We start from the raw sequence: 15,354 nt of genomic DNA, 5'->3' as shown, positions 1-15,354 counted from the left end.
ATCAATTAACTTAGATGAACACATGGCAGGTTTTTTGACGCATCTGTTTTTATGACATAACTCAACTGTGGATAAAATGCTAGAATATAAACGTCTGCAGAGCTGACATTCTGCAACTCCCACAGCAAACAGTGAGTGCATGAGCGAGACTGTTTAAGAGTACATCTTGTCAAACCATTTTTATTCTCCAAATGTTAATTACTGTTCTGGGAAACTGGCATCCGTACAAGCGTAAATAGTCAACTTCTGCAGATCAGTGCCAGCAGTGATTTGGCGAGGAGGCAGCCAAGTGTCAGACTCACGGAGAAGTTTTACAAAGGGGTATTTAAATCTGTCCATCCATTTTTATAATGACACAAGTGCAGCCATGCAGAGCCCTTCATCATACCGGGTTTCAAATTAGATTGACTGCAGTTGCCAGTGTAGGAGCGTTGTTCAAGCCGTGAGCCGAAAAAGGTGATTCCCCCCCCCACAAACTCACAGCAATTACTTGACAATTCTGAGGAGGAAATGACTGCAATTTAAGTATTTTGATTGGTAAATTCATGTAGTAAGTGGAGGTCTACTGACCCTGAGAGAGGCTTTTAATACATTCAAAGCCACATTTAGTAAATGTCATGCTATTTTCACATGATTCAGAAGTCAGGCTCACAGTTTTGACGTTATTTTCTCCTCTTTAAGGACATGTTGTTTCTAAAGATCTTGACCGCACCTGTTCTCAGTAGAACTGCTTTCCATTTTCACAATGTGTCACTAGCAGCTGCTCTTCAAGTGAGATGATTTAAGAGATTTGATGACAGATTGATTCTCTCAGAAATTAAAAGTTGGACATGGAAGGAATGCAATACACCCTTGCTCAATTCAATACACAATGGTGCAACAGCCTGCACTCTAATGACCATTAGCCCATGATGTTGAATGTTAGCTAACGTTAGCAAACTTTAGATAGCTTTACATTATGCGTTTTAGCCTTGCTCATTATCAGCCGCTTGTAGCCGCCATTCAGCAGAAGTTACCGTGCATGAGATCACTTTCAGAGAACATAGGCCTCTTCCCTCCAGCAGGGTTTATTGAGATTTTTCACGTCAGGTGATTTCTTACTAACTTTTTTTAATCATCAACAGCTCTCTGGCATGGCTTCTGCAACCTGCAGCGTAAAGAAAAAGTTCAGCAACAGTGATAAGTAAGCTAACTTCAGAGATCAGAGAAATGCAACAGTTAATGAAGGTAGCTTCTGCATGAACAGGAAAAGTTCAGGAATAAAAACATTGCATTGTTATTGGTCTTTTGCTTGGAGCTTTAACGGCTAAAATGTCCGGTGATGCAAATATGTTTCAAGCTAAAAGAGGCTTCTGTAGTAAGGAAGCCGTATTTTCTACTAAAAAGAATGAAGCTTTGGAAAATACTCACTTGATTCAACCAAGAATCCAAAAAAGTTAGGACGGTAATCATACATACATACATACATACACCCATCTGAAAAAAGTCCAAAGACAATGTATTAAATGTTTCAGAGTCTTGCATTTAGATTAAGACATAAAAAGCCCAAATACATCCTGCAATACGTTTGCGTTTGCCTGTTTTTCCACTTCTTCCTCCTATAAACAATCGATGATGTTCTCCACAGCCGTAATTCAGGGAACCACAGTTGCGTTTGTAACTTTTGCTTCAGCTCTAACAACCTCCAAAGTAAGTTTGAAAGCCAGAAATCTCCGACCCTCCTGAAATAGTCATTTAGTCATTGGTATTGATCAAAAAACCCATCATCCCTCTGCAGATACATTATGATCACTTTGTGCTGTGGAGCAGTATGAATCTTACTTACAGCTCCTATAAACTTTTGGACTCCCATAATGCCATCAAGCAGTAATCACAAAGTTGGTTTCGGATGCTGTTGTGACAGCCAGCCTGCTGAATTTTATACTCTTTACTGGCAACGGTAACACAGAGCGTTTGAGCTGAACAAGGCCAGTCTGGATTTGTGTCAGTGGAGTACAGCAGGTGGAGACGGGGGTTTTCACGAGCCCTTCAGGAACCAAGCATTCAAAGATGGCCTAAGAGACCTGCTTGTGCTCATCTGCTTTCATAAACAGCTCTTAGATCTCTCAAAAGGACTGAATGAACTTTTATGAATACAAATTTTACAAAAGGAGGACTTTTCTCTTTTCAGGCTGCACACTGAGTTCCTCCTATCTGTAGCAGTGCAGCAGAAGTTGAATTCAAATTTTGGAAAAAAGCCTGTGCTTAAAAACAGGCAGCTATGAAAGCAGCCTCCGCTCAACAACAATGAAGTAACTCATGGCCAACAAAGCTGGAGAAAGAGAGATTAAACATACTGTATTCCTCTTTCTTGCCTGTTTACATAATCCCTACAGTCTCTCATCAAGGAGTGTGGATGAAAAGCTTTCATCAACTCTCTGTGGAAAACCTGTTTTCATCTTTGAAGCTCAACACAGTGGTCCAACATGCACACAGGTGTTCCACTTTCACTGAATGGGATAAGTGAAACACCTGACATTAAAATCTAAAGTCAAAATGTCTGTCCCTGGGGACACAAAACACTGAAGCACCAGCCTTTTTGAGCCTGGGGAGTTGGCTATAATGCACCGTCATACTATGCCACATTAATCATTACCGCTGAAGCCAAGGACAATAAATGAACTAGAGCTCTGCACAGTGAAAAGCCTGTAGCTACACAGACCAAGATACTCTGGTGCGAGACAAAAGCAGCTGTAAACCAGAGAGCTCAGTATTTCATAGCTCCGTGCTTTCTTTCCATCACGGTCGCATTCAGATGCAAACCCTGTATCTCCAAAATGTCAGCTTTTGAGGAACTTTGAAAAACAGCTTTGTTTACAGCTCGAACACAATCCACTTTTGAAGCCTCTCACGAGTTTCTGCAAAGGTTTTATAAGCCCAAGAGGTGAGAGAATTTCCCCAACCCATGGAGCATATAATCCTCTAATTCACCCCTATTGGACGTATGAGGTTTGCACCCAGCAGTGATGATATGTGGGTGAGTGGAATCTGTAAGAGGCAGCTGGGAATTGAAAGCTTTAAATATCTACAGGGCAGAGTCACAGAGAGCAAGCTGCGTCCTGTTTACCAGGGTGCACCAAATAATAATCACTAAAACAAGATGCACTTATAAGATAAACAGACAAAAGTCTGTACACAGCGCAAAAAGTTCTAAGACGAAGAAGAAGTTGAAGAACTGAAAATGAAGTCCCGTTCAGCTTGTGGCAGTGTTTCAGTGAAAGCTGTGAGTAACCAAGCGTGCCGGGTCTGATAGTATCCTGATTGTTATTCCAGTGCTGAGGTGCAATGATAGTAAATGCTGATATTCAAAGGTTTGTGTTAATCCAAGGAATTTCGAAGTGTGCAGAGCGAGAGTAAAGCACGGAGAAATATGGAACTGAAGGAGTCATTATCCTGTAAATGAAAGGGAAGCAGTGTGACTTCCAGCGACGGGACAGACATGTCCACTTTAAATTTTCTGTTAAGCTTCAGTAACATGACGTATTTTGAGTGTAACAGCATATGTGGGCGAGCTAACATTTCAAGAGGGATTTGATCAAATTGGTTGATTAGTTCACTCTAAACCAGGCGCACTAGCTCAAAGAACACGAGTCTCCACAGAATCCCAGCAGTGCAGAGGTGTAGATGACTGTTCGCCTCCACCCACACCTCCTCCTCCATCAGGTAGTGAGGGCCTCGGGAGAAATGAGCAAATTAGACCTCAACCACGTTCTTTCAGGGCTGCAAAGCAAAGTTTTTGTCAGCTCGCATCCAAACACACACACCTCCTCCGTCATATTCCTACACCAGCTAACATTTTTCAGGGGAAATAAAACAATTACTTTCTTAATCATAACACTCGACTTCCCATCAGGGAGTGAAGCTTCCATATAAACAACTGCTGTGTTTATGTTCATACTCATGTGAAACATCATTAGAAAATTTTCAGGGTATAATAACATCAGCAGGTACAATCAACAGCAACAACAAATGAACAATTGAGGCTCACCTATCGAGTCTCATAGTAATCCACTGATCAACAAGTCTCTGGTTACAGTAGCAAAGGTCCAAACAATCCAATTCATTAAAATATTCAGTCCAAAACACCATAATAATCCACAGAAAGCTGTTTTTAATTCCAAATTACATGGCAGATGTGATGATGATGATGATGATCTTCCATGTTTTGTTTGTTAAAACTCCAGTAAGCATGTATACACAGGTGATATATTCGTTTCAAAATGGCCGCTGCACTCTGACCTTTTGACTGATACCTCACTTGACCAATTAGAATCTTCCATTTAACATATATATATAGCCTAATAGCCAATGAGAGTCCAAATTTGGTTGTGGGATATTAATAGGGATATTATTCTGAAATTATGAATATAGTAAATGACCAAAATATCAAGATATATAGCCTAAATCTTAGTATGGATAGCTTAAATATAAATATAAAAGACCTAAACATAGATTGGCTAAATAAATTCATAATAAATATGAATATATTTATCTACATAAATCCTGTAAATGGTCTTTTTTTTTTTTTTTTCCAGAAATTACTGGACATACCATTAGAGAGACATATTTAAAATATTATTTGTTATCCATTTCTATTGAACTTGGACTAGAATGAGGCTTCATGCTGTGGTCCTACTGTTTTCCAGCTATCAAGGTTCAGATGAAGTCATCTGCAGGCACAAATAAAAACCTTCTACCTCAGTGTGTTCAAATGTGACCAAAACCATGTATGTGCTCCAAATGGGACAAAAAGTGAATTTCCCCAGCGTGGGATTAATAGAGTCTTATCTTATCTTATCTTATCTTACTTTGTGTCTGCCTTGGATGGATGTTTGAGGCTAATTTTATAAGAACCCAAATGGTTTCACACGGGAATCAAACCGTGATCTCCTGCCTGAAAGTCGTGCATGTCCTTTATACTATGTTTGTCCTTGGCTCCTGTCACTATTTGCCCCTGCTGGTACTGCACCTTCATACATGGGTGTACTTTTCACGCCTGGGCGAGACAACCCATCACAATGACACACTATCATCTAGTGGGTCAGCGGGTCTGTTGGGATGAGGGCTGGCATGAGGGTTAAGTGTGAGTATAAAGGTGTACAAGTAAAAATGTGAACTGGAGTATTGTCTGCCATTTCAGTGAAACACTTTGCTTCTGTAGAAACGGCAGAGACCAAAGTTACGTTTCTATCTCATGTCATTAATCTGACACTTAAATAAAGCTTATCCTAGTTAAAGATGTTTCAAATGAAAACCAATCAAAGTATAAATAGAGAGACCTGTTAAGTATTCAATTAGTCTAAGTAAGCATTCAAAACCATGTTGCAGTGTTTAGTTGAGTTTGCATTTGTATAGAAGTACAGTGTCGTCTGCATAGAATTTAAATCAAATCCAGAGAAATCAGCATTCAGTCATAAGTACTTGTGTAAATTCTGAAAAGGCCAAGACCTCAGAACCCTGAGTAACTCTGATGATGATGCTGAGTTCACAACTTCATCCACAACTTACTGAAAGCCAGTTTCTTTAAAGCATAACAACATGTTGTGTCCTACGGCATCAAATGCCGAGACAGATCAATAAACACAGCAGCACAGTGTTAATTTTTATCTAAGCTGGAATGATCACTGGCGCCCTGTGAACCCCCCTGCAGCCCCTTCCCTCCTGGTTTTACTGTAGCTGAGCATTATGATCCCAGCACAAACAGAACAATGAGAAGCACATACGCCTGAAACACAGCGTTTGGCCATCAAGCTCAAAAAAGTGAGCACCACCTGGGTGTTTTATTGGTACTGAGCTGCTAAATCGGCTTATTATGCAGGGCTATTATCGCTGGGAGTTGAGGAAATTTCACAGTGTTGGCAAAGGTTTGTTCTGTCTCTCTCGCTCCCTCTAGCTACCTGGCTCTGCCTCTGTCTTGGCTGTATTTCCTTTATTTTTCTTCCTTCGTGTCTTTTTTGCTTGCTTTCATTTGGTTTGTGCTTCTCCATGTCGCTGTCTTTCTCCCCTCTTCGCTGGCTTTGTGTTTCACTCTCTGTCTTGCTTTTTTTCTCTCAGCCTCTATCTCTGTATTTTGATTTACTTGTCTTTCCTGGTCTCTGTCATTTCCTTTTCCATACCCCCATCCATTTAGCATGTTTTCTTGGCTTTGGCTTGACCCTTTCTTCCATATTTTACCCATTTTCCTGCCTTTCTCTTTGTCTGTCTGCCGTTTTCCTGGTGCCCTGAGTCTTCGTCTCTTCATATCACTCATGTGCTGTTTATTCTGCTATTGTGGGATTTTTCTCTGTCTTTTCATTTTTCAGATTTTTCTTCTTACTGTTATTCGTCATGTCCGCCTTCTCTGTCGCTCTCTTCTCTTTGTCTGCCTTCTGCTTCCTCCGTTTCTTCCCTCTGTCAGCAGTGAGCAGCCCTCACCTCGGCTGCTGCAGAGTTCAGCCCAGGACAAAATCCTCTCTGCTGCTTTTCTGTTGCACTCACACACCGTTTGTCGACCAAATCAAAGTCTTTGGTGTAACGGGGCCCGGGGACAGATGGAGAACAGTGAAGACGAAACAAAGACGTCCTATGAGTTTAACTGACACACAGAGCAGCGGGAGAATTATTACAATGACAAAGGCAGCATGAGGGGAGGATGCCTCATGATATCGCAAACGGATGCTGTTCGACTGTGTTTTGCACATGAACACGTGAAAAAACCGTGGCACAGACTCTGTTGTCTTGGCTTCAATTTTGCGATCCGTTTGCTCTGTTTTGCTTCTGCCAGTAGTTAAATTTGTTTTGTCAGGAGCGCTTAACAGATTTGACCTGATTTGACTTTTGCGGCAGATGTTAATCAACAGTCTCAAGACTTTGCTTGATATCAGTTTTCACAATGTGTGCAGCACAAAAGAGTTGGAAATTACGGGATCCGATTCTAGGTGGCAGCTTTGGGACAAATATATCAATTTTGTTTGTCTAACACTACAATGATGCAATCAGATAAAAGGAAATCACATTGAGGGAAAATCACCCACGCCGGGTTGCCAGAAAGGCTTTCTTGTTGTTCCTTGGCTCCAAATGATGAAATTGAACTCAACCACTGAGATTAGCCACGCTAGCTGCATTTCTCTGGGAATGGTAATGCTGGCCGGTCCACCATCTTTCCAACACTTTAAAGTGAAATAGCTTGACAACTATTGAATATATTTACATGAAATATGGCCCAGATACTCACGGCCCCCAGGGGATGATTCCAAGTGACTTTGGTATTCCCTGACTTTTCATCTGGCACTAGCAACAAGTCAAAATTTCCACTTCATGACACATTAACATCCACAGTAATTCCCTTAGCTTCAGCTCATGCTAATGTTGGTCAGCTAATATATCAAATGTATAACATTAAATGTCAGCATGTGAAATGTGAGCATTCACATACTGATATTAATGCTGTAATCAATATTTTTATACCAGTAACAGAATGACTGTAATTTGAAAGAATTTGCTAATATTGACAGCCCTTACAGAGATTATCACCCGGCTCTGCTCCCCTCAGCGCTACAGCAGTTTTAACGTCTCTCAACTCATTATTTTGATTTTATGGCTTGCAACTCAACTGTTTTTGTTCACCTTCACCGCTCTCATCAGCCTCGCTTCCAGCCCCAGCAGGCAGCTGTTCTCAGCAAACAAGCTCTGTATGTTACAGCACTAAAAGGCAGACAAATCTAGAGACTGCCTGGTGATCAGATTAGAGAATCTGCATTGCTGCCAAAGAGCCAGACATTCCCCGGTGGAGAACAAAAACAGAGCTAAAACGAGAGTAAATATTGGATTTACATTTGTCAGGTGTCCGACCAGAAGCACAACTCCAGATGAATGCTAATGTAATAAAGATGACATTGACATGTGGTTTGAAACTCAGCTGAGCATAAGCAGCCTGCAGCACTGACTGAACCTCCCACCTGCTTCAGCTGTACTTTGTTTTCAGTGTTAATTAGTAAATATTAACATGCTAATACACTAAACTAAGATGATTAACATGGCAAACATTATACCGGCTAAACATCAGTATGCTAGCATTGCCATTGAGAGCATGCTGATATTAGCATTTAGCTCAAAGCGAGTTGCACAGAGCTATAACATGGCTGCAGTCCTCTTTGGACTCCCTGTGGTGCAGATCTGAGCATCACTGCTTTGCTAGCATGGTTATAGACTTTCAGTCCTCTTTACCTCAGAGACACATTTGCATCACTGAAACTCCAAGTTGCTCCACAGTTGCTGTTGTGTTAGTAATGCTTGCTGGCTGGGGTGTCTATTCGTGCTGTAGAAATTCACTTACCACCATTCAAATCTCTGGCCAAGCTTTTGTGTGTGACACCAAACCCTGGAAGTAGCTGCCATTCAGCACAATCAGTGCATGACTTCTCAAATCTGGACTCCCCTAAATGTGAATTAGGCCTGACCTGGCAACCCTGCACTTCCCCTCACATCTCACCCTCTGTCCCTGTCCTCATTAACACTAACCCTATTCCAGATCAGCACACGCACACACACACACACACACACACACACACACACACACACACACACACTCTCTCTCTCTCTCTCTCTCTCTCTCTCTCTCCCCTACACACTGTCTTTATCCCCTTCCTTCTCTCCCTCAAAGTCACACACACTCACTCTCTTTCAGTAAGTCTCTCTTTGTCTTGCTTGCTTTATCCCCGTCGGTTCCACACACACACACAGAACGACACACATATTCCTGACCAGGGCAGTCGAGCAGGCAGGAGTCTGACCTCATTAGGAGCTATGGCAGCCAGCCAGGGGAGGGTCTGTCGATGAATGACCAAGACGAACTGGTGAGGGAGCAGGATGGACTGATCTGCAGAGCGCCAGGAGGTGATCTAAGAGTTCCTCCCCTGTCAGATGCTTTCATAAGTGCAGTAGGTTTTTATCAAAAGTACTCCTTTAAAAAAGTGGTGGTGAACTAAATGCACTGATTCATCAATGTCCCCCTCAGGATGATCAGGTCAAAATGTCTAAGCTGCCTCAAATGTACTTTGTGTACTAATTAGCCAATTTTAGCATGCTAACATGCTAAGATGGTGAATATAGAAAACAGCATTCCTGCTAAACATCAGCATGTTAGCCAGCTGTCACACAGATTTCAATTAACAAAAATATGAAGAGAAAGATCAAAACAGAAAAACTAGAAGTCTTTGCTGCAGCATTAATAATACAGGTAAAGCAATACAAAGCAATAGCAGCTACAAAGAGCAATAAAAAGCTAATGCAAAATAATAATCATATAGTTTTGACATTTTAGTGCAAAGTGCTAGATTAGCATACAGTATAGATAGACAGACAAACAGCCATTGTTGTTCTTGTTTAGCTCTGACTCCCTTTTAAAATATGCTCCATTTTCAAAGCAGCAAACAGCACAATCCAAAACATTTTCTCCTCCTCTGTCAGCCAATGGCTTCCATCCATCATGTCACTCTTTCCGTGGCTTTCGACAGGCATGTGTATGCATTAGCTGCCCCTGAAAAATCTGCTGCTCCCTCCTTTCTTCCCCGCATTTGCCTTTTACAGTGTGCATGTTACGGGCTGGAGAGAGAGTATAGTCAATCACATGCAGGCAAACTCTTACTTTGTCTTGTGGATTTATGACAAAAGTTAACCTCAGCTGTGTGGCTGCTCTATATTCAACAGATATTTTGCAGGTAGTCTTCTAAATAAATGGAACAGTTATGGAGTCTGGAGGGCCGACATGCTGCCAAACCTCGCAAATGATAGATTGCTTTGAGGCTACAAGGATGTATAGGCTTTCCACTGCCATCAGAACATGTCCGGCTGAATGCATTACCAAACCTTATGCTGGAATCACTCAAATCCTAACCAAGGTCCACAGACAGATTAACATATAAATGAAACTACAGGCAAGATCCTGCCCTTCATTTCCTATCTGTTTACGCCAATGATGTGTGGTCAGAGTTTTGGAGGAGACAGCAAGATGTCTCATGGAACGAATGTCAAGCCCTTGTATCACTGATAGTGGAGAATACTGTCCTAAAATTGAAGGGTGCTCCAACGAATAGTCTGAAAATGTTTCTGTGCGCAAGTCTGGCCGCTCATAAAGTGTTTTAAACTGCAACACAAATCAGCGTTTCTCAACTGTTAGGTCTTCTTCTCCCAAGTCAAGAAGAAGAGTTTATTAAGTTGATTTTACTGGGTTACTAAAAATACCTCTGAGCTTTTCTCAAGAGAAAAACAAACCTATAATTAAAACACTGCAGCTTATTCAAATAGCTCGAGGATTAATTCCTCAATAAACTTTGCAAACTGAAGTTGTTGGCAGCGTTCATTTTATTAAGCAGAGTTTTGGCATTCGACATATTATGCAAGAGAGGGAGATGAATGCACCCTGTCTGCAATAAAGTCTCCCATGTACAAAGTAATTTAATCAGTTGTTAAATATTAAAATCTATATCTTTTCTTTATGGGAAAAGGAATCTACTTTCCGAATGGATTTTCTTTAGGCAAAAAGAAATGACTTCACCTTACGGGTGCATATTAATGTAAGAGAGCATTAATATAAGACGCACTTTAAAAATAGTTTATGGCTTCATAATCACTGAAATGAATAGATGAGATGGACACGCTTTACAGTGCAAATCAGCTCGCTAATTACTTTGCCTCAGTATCAGATTCTAAACTCACAAACTTTTATTCCTCAGCCAAAGACGAGTCCTCAGCCGGTGCTCTGCAAAGCCTTGTTAAACCCTGTGTTTGTTGTAGCCTTCAAACATGCAGCGCAGTAAACAACCTGTATATCCAACAAAATCGCTGGGTAATTGCATGGTGCGCTAAAGGAGCCGTTGCTATTTTCATCAGTGCACTTGTGTAAGTAAACAATGTTTACTGAAACAACAGTGTCATGTTACTTGTTAAGTAAAATAAGGGGTATTTGACCGATTGTAATCTAATTCAAAATCAGGAACACCTTATTTGCCAGCTGTTATAAATACACCGTGCATTTGTCTGTTGAGGTTGCTCTGCTGCAGCCACAGACCAGAATATGAAATAGAAACCCAAAAGGGCTGAAGGACACTTTGAGTTCACCCAAAACTGGACTGACAAACAGCAGACTTTATGGCACGAGAAAAGGCTGAACTTTCTCAAGGAAGTTGAAGCGTGATCACTTCTGCTGAAGAGAGCATGTTACCTGAAGCACATCCTATAACCTATAGGTTGTTTTGGCTACAAGCTCTGATCTACGACTCCACACGGCCGTAAACCAAACAGCATCTGGGCAGGACAAAGGCAAAAACAAAGGGAACCATTGGAAATAGGAAGAAGCTATTCAGGGCATGGCAAGATGAACATTTCACTCCCCTGGCCCCTTCAGTGAATAGGTCCCCTGGTTTCAGACTGCAGCAGCTCCCAGATTAAAGGCCAGTGACCAAAATGAAAACCATATAGTTCTTCAAAAATCAGGTGTAATTTTACCAAAAAGCGACAAACATCTTTAGACAGTAGTCTCTGCTGGCTGATAGTTATTAACAACTTTTCAGCTCATGATAAAAGGCATAGAAAAGCGACTAAAAGCCCATTTTGGCAATTTTGCAACACGATACAGCACCATGCAAAACCCAGCAAAGAGCAGGGTGACTAAGCCGAGTGAGTCATTACAGCAAGGTAAGGGGCTGCAGAAGGCCCTCAGAGAGCAGACCACCCACTCATGTCCCCCATTAAGACGGCCGGCTTTTCTTGCACATCAACGCCCCTGCAGCAATTTACTGCTCAGCCTGCATTGAGGGCGAATGAATGGTGAACGACAGAGAATTCTTAATGAGACATGGGTCAATGAAATGTCAGAACTGGCCAATGAATAGAGAAAAAAAAAAAGTCCTAAATTACAATTGCAGTTCCAGTCTGCTCACCTTTAGAGGGAAAATGTGAACTAAAAGAAACTATTTTCTCTTCATGTCTTGTTTAAAGAAGTCGCTGTGAACAGATGTGCTTTTAGACGAGTCACGTGTGTTTCTCTTTCCTCCGCTGCACCATGACAGTTAGTCATTTTTATCCTTATTTTGTTGTGGACATTTTGATTAGTATTTTATTTGTGTTGTCAGTTTTTCTGCAGAAAAATAGGGAGCAACTTCTGCATAGACAAAGTAGCTCACTCACATATTCATGCACTCCCAGCTTTATCCATGTCTATAGTGCCTGTTCGGAGGCGCTGTGCATAGAAAACCCGGCGGTCCACGATCACTCACTCACCTCATTTATTCAACTCAGTGACCTATGGAGGAGCTTCATGTCTGTCGCTCAGTGTGTCCTTGTTTGATTCATTGCACCTCTGCCATTGTGTTTCCTGGCACGAGTGAGCTTGGCAGCAGTAGGTGCATATGGGTCACACAGTGCGGAGGAGCAGGTTATACTGCATCCTTTGATACATCAAGGACATCCAACTGGCCTGGTACTACCACAGGAAGTCATTAAAGGACATGACTGTCTATTGTACAATGCTGTACTCACATTAGGTGGCCGTCCAACCACCTGTTTTTTCTGTGCAATGCTGGATTAAAGTGACTAAGTGCGAGAGAAGCAGATTAAGTACATGAAGCATCTGTAATTTATATATCCACTGAAGCCTCACCTCCACAAAGAGACAGACCAAAACGTCAGATTTGCGTGGAGTGATGATGAGCCTGAAACCTTCATCGAATCAATACATGAAAAACATAAATGCCATATTTCCACCAAGTTCTACCACAATTTTAGATTTGACAGTTTTAACTTCAACATCTCAATGCGTTCTCTTCTTCTATGATGGTATAATGGCACCCGACAGAAACATCAGCACCACCTGCTGCTTATCTTTATGAGCCAACTCCTAATGTTTGTGTATCAGCGTCATCCATAAATTTGCTTTTTGGTGTACCTTCAATAATCATTATTATTGAACTATATTTTTAGTGGTCCGTACTGGAATTGCATTGGACTCGCTGCGTTTTCCTTGAGCTCATGGATATTTTGCTATACAGTAATAATAGGTTACATGTGTATGTGTGGGTGAAAGTTTCTGGAAGATAACTAATCTCTAATAACTTCAAAACATTTGTCATCAAACAATCACAATTTGCATTCAGGGATCATACTTTTAATACGTTTTATTTCACGGCTGAGGAATTGAAATGAGAGGAACGGATGCACTCGGCGATGGCCTTTAATCTCCAGAATACTAATAAACAAAAAGAGAGCAATGTGAAGCTTGTAATCAGTTTGCAATCAGACAGGACTGTGAAGTGTGCAGCAACATCCGAAAGCCTCACTCAGAAATCAGAGGATCACTTTGCTCACGACTTTGTGTGAGTTGCACTGAAAACAGAGGCTAACATATTGATTGATGCTGTAATTGATTCATTAAGCAGGAAATCAGATGGGCGGCAGATATGTTTCTGTAAAGAGCTCTGCAGCTGAGTCACAAAGAAACTATACTCCATGAGAGCGTATACAGGGGACAGCGACAAATGTAATGAATGCAATAACAACGTAACGTGTGAATATATTTAGTTAATTCTGATAAATGAATGAACAGATACTTTTGTGACCTTGCTTGCACCATTGTTGAATTATCACAACAAACAATGGGCGGTGTACGTGTGGCTGTGTTCTTTTTTCCTCCATATCATTCGTAACAGTAATTTATTATGACTGTTCTTCACTTTGGTTATTAATGGATAGAGCTTTAAAATTGAGTCTTGCAGCACAGCAACAGCCTGTTTTGACTCCTGGGGGTTTAATAATTTCTAAGCCAATCAATATCCTCTCAGCGGCTGTCCAAACGTGTTGCAAAGGTTTCCTTAGTTACCATCCCCCACAAGTCTCTCTAACACACACACACACACACACACACACACACACACACACACACACACGTAACAGCTGATTTGACAGGCTGTAGACAGATGATACACGCTGGACAGACACAAGGATTCACTGCACTGGAGTGAACGGAGGTTAATTCATCCCTTGTGTCCGGTGCAGTCGGCCAACCAGTCTTCATGAAAGGAAGGACTGGGATTTATTTGAAACCGATTCCACTGATGATACCAAGCCCCTTCTTAAACGACATTTCAGCACGATTTTCCGCATTCCCTCTTTAAAACTGACTCAAATATCCTGACGTCAGACCGCACACAGCACCTGTGTTTTCCCACCAGCACTAAAGGTCGTGCTTAAGACCTACAAAGCATCTGAACCAAGTGAGTCCAGCTTGTCCTGGAGCGCTCGCTGACTGCTTTTCAGTCGAAACTGTGTATTATGATGAGCTTATTAAGTGGTCAATTGGGTAATCTTTTGAAATCACTAAATTTCCTTTAAGCGAGCGGTTTGATAGAGATCAGAGGCTTTAAAAAAATCTACATATCTTATGTTGATCTGGGAGTCTTATATGATAATTCTGCTGATTGTCGGCAAATGAATCCATTTTACCAACCAGCTTTGCATGTGTAGCAAAATCCTGGTATACCTTACTGTGTGATAGAGCCCCACTGTTGTCCATACACTCGTCAATTAATCAGTATTGCACTGTTGCACTGGGAGTCCATTCCCATTATTTCCATGAACATGACCTTTGTAGTTTACTCTGAGTCAGTCCCACGGACACCATCCTGCTGCCTAAAATACTCAGTAGAGCACAAAATGTGTATTAATCCGCAGCCAAAAGTAGTCCATAATAAATGCACTATTTGCTCCTGCTTAAATAACATTTGCTAAAAGCTAACCTGTTTTAAGAAATCATTTAGATGTTTTATGTGAATGACGCGATGTGTTTGTGACATGTCTTTTTAAAGATTTGCACCCACAGTAGTGATGACTGGGCTCGAGGCTGTGACAGACCGCAGGTCAGAAAGTATTGAAAGATTGTTGTTTGTTTGTGGTCTGAAATAGAATAACGGCCTCATCCTTTCAGGGAGCTGCATCTAGCTTCTGTCTTCATGGATCAGTGTCAAATCATAGTGAAATATGAAGTTTAAGAGAGACATATAAATATAAGCAGCTGACAGTTATCGGCTATCTTGAGCTCTGAACTTTGTCAGGAACACTTTTGAGGGTACAACCTGTATTTTAACACTAAATACCAACGGTACCTTTAATTTGGACTGATTAGTGCAGCATGATTTGGGCTGATGGACATACTGTACCTTCTAATATTTCAACCTTGAACTCTTTAATGGGATGTCTTACATGTTGTCCAGCGCACTCCACTCTGGTTTTTTTTTTTTTTTTTGATGGGAACCCATTTTCTCTACTGGCATACAACTTGCAAAT

The sequence above is a fragment of the Chaetodon auriga genome, chromosome 9 (assembly GCF_051107435.1).
Source record: "Chaetodon auriga isolate fChaAug3 chromosome 9, fChaAug3.hap1, whole genome shotgun sequence".
Taxonomy (NCBI): domain Eukaryota; kingdom Metazoa; phylum Chordata; class Actinopteri; order Chaetodontiformes; family Chaetodontidae; genus Chaetodon; species Chaetodon auriga.
The sequence above is the reverse complement of the archived record's forward strand: the minus strand, read 5'-3'. Positions refer to the sequence as shown.